The 8,235-nt window shown below is 36.1% G+C and overlaps 1 pseudogene; it reads right to left on the bottom strand.

Moving 5' to 3' along the window:
- Positions 1-4,169: 4,169 nt before the first annotated feature.
- On the bottom strand, positions 4,170-7,750 carry LOC100977559 (DNA repair protein RAD52 homolog; annotated as a pseudogene).
- Positions 7,751-8,235: the final 485 nt, after the last annotated feature.

Here is an 8,235-nt window from a genome sequence, read left to right on the forward strand (position 1 = left end):
TTTTTTGAGAACAGTTGGGCTAAGATAGCTTAAAAGAGCTGAGGAGTTAGAGGTAAAAAGATGAGAAGTATTGATTTCAAAATTTTTTGGCCAAATTGTTTTGGTCTGGTCATTTATCCAGAGGGCAACTGTTTATTTTTACAGAGGTTTCTGGGGAACAGGATGTTGAAAGGATCAGGGTAATGGAAAGAAATCATTATTTTTTTGTGCTTTCCGAGGAATATAATATAGCATGCATGGACTTCCTCTCCTGAGAGTGTAGCATCATGGCAAGAATTTGCCAAGTAACTCTAATTTTGCCACAATTCACCGACTTAAACATATCATCCCACATCAGACCCTCCAAAGTAACCTAAAGGATTTACAGCTTTTTTTGTCTGAGGGATTTAAAGTATTTTCTGACCTGAATTCCTAGTCTATTGAGGATTACTTTGATGATTTCTTAAAAGTAGGATTTGTGTGCCTAAAAATCCACAAGATTTCAAGAGAGCTAACAAATTCTCTGGGCCCTCTTAACTACAGAGTGCCCAGGTGCTTTGCTGGCAGAGCCAGCAATCATACAAATATTAAATTATAATCTTGTCAGAGAAACACAGAAAAGGAACTAGTGAAATTAAATAAGACTTTAGCCATATATACTCAATGAAATTATAATGCTGGCATCAACAAAAGCATTTTGTCCTTAAGTGTTTAGAATTTTGTCTGTATAGACACCAACCAAAGGAGTTTGTCAACATAGCTTGTCTTCACAGCTCTAACATAAAGCTCAGGTTAGTGAAACAGGTATCAAAAGATTTGAGTATCACCTTTTTTTTTTGAGGCTGGAGTGCAATGGCGCGATCTCAGCTCACTATAACCTCCCCCTCCCAGGTTCAAGAGAGTCTCCTGCTTCAGCTTCCCAAGTAGCTGCGATTACAGGTGCCTGCCACCATGCCCGGCTAATTTTTGTATTTTTAATAGAGATGGAGTTTCACCATGTTAGCCAGGATGGTCTCGACCTCCTGACCTCAGGTGATCCACCTGCCTCAGCCTCCCAAAGTGTTGGGATTACAGATGTGAGCCAACGTGCCTGACCCCTATCACCTTTTCAATTTTGTTGTTTTTGAAGTATTTATGAAATAAAAATCAATAATATATGGAGATGGTTGGAAAATTAAAAAGTACCATAAACTTAAAATGAAAAATAAGTCCCAGACCCTTCATGTCTTTCTACCCAAAGACAATTTTTTGACTTTTTTTTAGTGGTTTCTTCTATTCTCAAGTCCTTATTTCTAAATCACAAACATACTTATTTTCTCAAGTTATTAATTTTAGGCATTTGGCTCCCTTATACCACCTTACTCCTCCTCCTACCATTGCCTATTATATGTCAGTATTTTTAAAATTCAGTCTATACCTAGTATAAATTAATTATAACTATAAACATACTATTTATTGTGGGCCAAAATCATATATATAAATATACATACATATACATATATGTGTATATATGTGTATGTATATACATATATGTATATGCGTGTATGTATATACATATATGTATATGTGTGTATGTATACACATATATATGCATATGTGTATATGTATATAGACATATGTGTATGTGTATACATATGTGTATGAACATATGTATATATGTGTATATATACATATGTACATATATGTACATACACGCAGATATGTGTATGTACACACGTGTATATGTGTATATATGTGTGTATATACACGTGTGTATATATGTGTATATATACATATATACACGTGTACATACACATATATGTATACACATACACATATGTGTACATACATATACACATATGTATATACACATACACACATGTGTACATACATATACACATGTATATACACATACACACATGTGTACATACATATACACATGTATATACACATACACACATGTGTACATACATATACACATATGTATGTACACATATGCGTATATACACATATGTATATATACACATACATATATACACATGTATACATACACACATATACGTATATACACACGTATATATACACAATATACGTATACACACGTATATACACACATATACATATACACACATACGTATAATATACATGTACGTATACACACACATACGTATATACACATATACGTATACACACACATATACGTATACACACACATATACGTATACACACATATACGTATACACACACATACGTATACACACACATACGTATATACACACATATACGTATACACACACATACGTATATACACACATATACGTATACACACATACGTATATACACATATACGTATACACACACATACGTATACACATATACGTATATACACATATACCTATACATATACGTATATACACATATACCTATACACACAATACGTATATACACACATATACATATATACACACATATACGTATATACACACATATACGTATATACACGCATATACGTATACACGCATATACGTATATACACACATATACGTATATACACGTATACGTATATACACACATATACGTATATATGTGTGTATATATACATATATACTATGATACATTCCCCCCCTTTCCAGCAGTGTTCTTACCTTATCAAATTTTTTCACATATAATACTTGCTACCCATGTATTCTCCCCACACTGCCCAAGGAGTCCTTCAAAATGCTCCATGATATCCACTATTCTACTGAATAGCTTCTCCACAAAGATACCCAGTTGAGGTCTGTCTGCCCTCTCACTCCACTATGGGCTGCAGAGTCAGTGATCTGGGGCTCCTCTTGGCTGTACTACTGGGTTGGCTCCTCTTTTGGTTTGACTTCCTGACTTTACTGGAGTCTATTCTCCAGTAGAAGGGTGGTTCCCTTTGAAAGGGCACCTGGAAGGTAAAGTATACTCTGAGTTATGAATACATCTTCATTCTGTCCTCATTTTCAAATAAAAATGTGGGACTGAAAATTATTTTGCCTCATCAATCATTTTTTATGTGTTACTCCATTGTCTTCTAACTTACAAAGCTATCTCTTTTATAAGTCAATGCCATTCTCAGCCTACAATCTTTTTAATGTGAGCTAAGGTTTTTACCTGGAGATTGTAGTGTCTTCTCTTTTCCTGTTGATGTGCACTGATGTGGGTCTTTTTCTAGTCAATGTGTTAGGTATTTGGTGCCCTCCCATTTTTTCCTTTACAAGTTTTAAAAATAGCTTTACTAAGATATAATTAACACAGCACACAATTCACTCCTTTAAAGAATGTAATTCAATGATTTTTAAGTATATCCACGGTTATCTGCAACCATCACCAAAGATAAATTTATAACATTTTATCACCACAGAGAACCCATACCCTTTAGCTCTCAAGCCCCTATTCCCTATCCTCCTCATCCCTAAGTAATTACAAATCTACTTTATATCTCTATAATTTTGTCTGTTTGGGACATTTCATGTAAAAGAAATCATATAATTTGTGGTATTTTGTGATTGGCTTCTTTCATGTTTTTAAGTTCTTCTGTGTTGTAGCATATATCAGTACCTTATTTTCTTAGGGCAAAATAATATTCCATTAAATAAATATACCCTATTATTTTATGTCATAAACCCATAAGTGAGTTTATTTATATTAAATGAAGATTGTAGCCTGGATTGATACAAAGCAGTAAAAAGCACTACTCCAAACTTTTTCCTGTCATGATCCTCATTGCTTAACGTGGACAACATTAAAGGCCTTGTACCCTATAGGAAAGAAGGCAGAGGTTATGCAAAGCAATTGAATGTAGGTAATTGCTGAGGCAGGTGGTTAGTAATAAGTCCGGCCTATATTGCTTGAGGGCAAGCAGCCATTGGTGATTCCTAAAATGTCCATTGGTGTTAACATAATAGTTTAGAAATAAATAGTGGGAAGCCTCACAGACCAAAGAAAAGGTATTTCATCTGTCCAGAGCGTCTCCCAGCTAGAGTGTGGGATGAGGTTTTTAAAAGTGCTCAGCTCTAATTGCAGTGGGCTCTGAGTCAGATCCTATTGATGAGGTTCAGAATGAAGCAAGATAAATCCTTAGCAATAAAGGTAATTCTTCACGAGTGATGAACAACTTCATGACCAAAAAGTAGTTTTCCAAAGTCCCTTTGCGACAGAGTCCAATGATGTGGCCAGAGGCTCAGTTAAGATGGATCCAATTTCCTTTTCTTCATGTCCTGGCCCTTCCTATGAGATTCCCAGTTTCCTGTTATGCATTGGTCAGTGCTGTAAGTTTGGAGGTCTCAAGGTCCAGATTTTGCTTGTGGTTTCTGACAGCAAAGGCTGTGTGGAGTCCTGTTCTGGGTCACCATCTTGTTCAAGGCTGGTGTGTCAGAGGTCTGGGGTGGTTCTTCTCTAGACAAGGCTTGACCACACCATCCCCTGCATCTGGAGTCACATCCCACATTTCAGAGTTGTCTCCAAGAGTCTCCTCACTCTTCTCAACTGATGGGGAAAAGGTGTAGACTTGCTGTTTCTCCATCTGCTCCCAGAACTGCTGCTGCAGCTCCTTTTGCCAGAACTTCTGCTGGTACGTGGCCTCTCTCACCAATAGTGGATGAGCTCAGAAGTCGGGAAGCTGCAGTCCTTGTCCCCCTGAATCACAAGGTGGCTTGATCTGCAAGGGGAGGTCACATCTTGAAGTTGTGGGTATCCCAGGGCCATGTTCAGTTGGCAGCTGTTGTATCTTGCCTCTTCCACAGATGGTTCAAAATCTTGTCTCTTTGCTTTAGTTTAATCCACTTCAAGAGGCAGCTGGCATGGAAGCTTGTTTAGTGACCTCAAGTAGTCTCTGTCCAGAATACAATTTCCAAGTGCATTCCGAAAACTCCTGGGGGCTTGCTTCAGCCCGTCTGTCACCGCCTCCTTCCTTGCCTTCTCCAAAGATGAGGCCTTGGACTTGAGGCCCTAACACCATAACCCACAACTTCATGATATGAACCATCCTACAACTGGACCCTCACAAATGCACAGACTCCCATGTAGAACTTGCCATTGTTTAGGTCAACAAAATCCACATTCTGCTGCGTGATGGAGTGTGCCCTGCCGTTGTAACCAAACATGTCATTGGCCAGATTAATTACCCAATGACCCTCAATGTAACACACCTTCTGGCCTCCTCCAGTCATGGGCTACTTATGTATTCTGGGCCCAGCCTCTGCCTCGGGGCCTTCTGGATGGCCTGGTACTCTTCTGCTGTGTACTGGCACTGTCCAAAGCACACCAAGCTGCCATGAGCAGCAGTATGGCTGTCACGCTCTCCAAAAATTGCTTCCTCAGTGCCAGACATCTTGATTCTGGTTGACCTCTCTGGCACTGCACAGTGCATGCAGGTAGCTCAGTCTCCCCTATTTTGTTTATCCACTCACTTGTTAATGGTCATTTAAGTTGTTTCCACCTTTTGGCTGTTGTGCACAGCGCTCCTATGAACATCCATCTATACATTTTTGTTTGAATATCTGCTTTCAAATACTTTGTGTATAAACCTGAGTTTAATTGCTGGGTCCTATGGTAATTCTATGTTTAATTTATTGAGGAACTGTCAAATTGTAGCTTAGAGTGGCTGCACCATTTAAATTCTCATCAGCAAAGTACAAGGGTTCCAATTTCACCATATCCTTACCAACACTTATTTTTTGTTGTTTTAAAATTATTATTATAGCTATCCTAATGGATGTGAAGTGGTGTCTTATAGTTTTGATTTGCATTTTCCTAATAATTAATGATGATGAGCATCTTTTTTTATGTGCTTGTTGGACATTTGCATGTCTTCCTTGAAAAGATATCTATTTATGTCCTTTGCGTCCTGTTTCTTTTTTTTGTTGAGTTATAAGAGATTTTAAAATATGTATTATTGGTACTACATCCTTATTAGACATACAATTTGCAAATGTTTTCTTCAATTCTGGAGATTGTTTTTTCATTTCTTGATAGTGTCCTTTGATATACAAAAGTTTTAATTTTTAGGAATTCAAATTTATCTTTTTTCTCTTTAATTTCTTGTGCTTTTGGTGATATGAGAAATCACTGCTAAATAAAAGGTCATGAAAATTTATGCCTATTTTTACCTCTAGGAGTTTTAGCTCTTATGTTTAAGTCTTTGGTCCATTTTGGATTTTTTTTAAAGATATAAAGTAAGGGTCTAACTTCATACTTCTGCATGTAGCTATTGAGTGGCACTGGCACCAATTGTTGAAAAGACTATTATTTTCTCATTCAATACTCTTGGCATCATTGTCAAAAATCAGTTGATCACAGACACACAGGTCTATTTATGAACTCAGAATTCTATTCCATTGATTTGTATGTCTATCCTAGTGCCAGTACCACTCTGTCTTGATTACTGTTGCTTTGTAGTAAGCTTTGAAATTAGAAGGAATAAATCCTCCTACTTTGTTAGTCTATTTTAAGATTGATTTGACCCTTCTGGGTTCCTTGAAGTTCAATGTGAACTTTAGATTCAGCTTGTCACCTTCTACAAAGAAGCAGCCCAGAGTCTGACAAGGATGATGTTGAATCTGTAGACTAATTTGGGGAGTACAGCCATCTTGCATTTTTAAAATTCATTTATATCTTCTTTAATTTCCTTCAACAATATTTTGTAATTTTGAAAATATGTGTTGCACTTCTTTTGTTAAATTCATTACTAAGTGTGAATTACTTAGTGGCCTCTTACAACTTGGAGACATATCCTTCTGTTGTAGGAAATTTTATCATGATTATTTCTTTGACCATTTCTCTTCTTCCATTTCCTCTGGTCTCTTTTTCTGGAACTCGTCTTGGCTGAATGTAGGACTTCCTAGCTTGAACCTCTGGACTCTATTGCTTTATCCCTCTCTTTTAAAAAAAAAATAGTTTCTTTGTTTTACTGTGTGAGAGTTTTCCATGACTCTATCTTCCAACTCTTTTATAAAATTTCTCATTTTGATGATAACATTTTTAATTTCTAATAACCTTAATCTTTCTTAGTCTATATATTTTTTCTTATTTTATGCATGCATTATTTTCTTATCTTTTCGATGATTCTAATTACAGGTTTTTAAAAAGTTCTTTTTTTCTTCCTTGCACCCTGTTTCTCCTGTATAGTTATATATATACACACAGCGCATATTATATAGGCAGTTGTCTATGGTCAACTGATTTTTGACAATAATGACAGGAGAATGCATGGGTGTGGGTGTGTGTATATACACATACATAGATATGTATACATATATATAAATACACCCATATGTATACATACATATACATGGATATATTAATATATATACATATCTATGTATGTAGATGTATACCCTTATGCATATACATAGATATATACATACATATACATACATAGATATATATACAAACACACAAATTTTTTTATAGAAACCTCCTCTCTCCTTCTTGGGACTAGATAATTCAACTTTTTTTTTCTCCTTCCTAACTCATAGTTTCTTTAGCAACATCATACAGACAGAGAAGCTATGTAAACATTTAGAGATACAGGCACCAAGTAATGAAAGAAAGCATTTCTATACATAAAACATTATTTATGCCTGTTTTTATTTTTTACATTAAGATGTAAACATTCTCTTATCCTAAATAGCTGGTAAAAAAACAGAAACAGAAACAAAAAACAAATTAAGGCTTTAAAAATAACTGGTAAGAAATTTCCAAGTGTTATTGCTGAATGTATCCAAACACCAAACATTATTAAATATAACTAATCAATTCAATGATAGGGAGGTAGCTCCTGACCAAAGGGGTAGGAGCTATAAAATATCAATACATAGCAAAATCACAATTAACCAGAATGTTCCAAAGCTGGAAACCACCATTCTCAGTAAAGTAACACAGGAACAGAAAACCAAACACCGCATGTTCTCTCTCATAAGTGGGAGTTGAACAATGAGAACACATGGAAACAGGGAGGGAAACATCACATGCTGGGGCCTTTTGGGGGGTGGGGGGCTAGGGGAGGGATAGCATTAGGAGAAATACCTAATGTAGAAGTTGGCTTGATGGGTGTAGTAAACCACCATGGCATGTGTATACCTGTGTAACAAACCTGCATGTTCTGCACATGTATCCCAGAACTTAAAGTATAATAAAAAAAGAAAACTCTTTAACTATTAGTTTAGAAAACCTTTCTACATTGAACCACTTCACTTTCCTGGCTCAGTAAGTACAAAATGCCAAACACAATTCAATGTTGTTTTGATGATT

Source organism: Pan paniscus, chromosome 13 (genome assembly GCF_029289425.2).
Source record: "Pan paniscus chromosome 13, NHGRI_mPanPan1-v2.0_pri, whole genome shotgun sequence".
In the NCBI taxonomy this organism is placed as follows: Eukaryota; Metazoa; Chordata; class Mammalia; order Primates; family Hominidae; genus Pan; species Pan paniscus.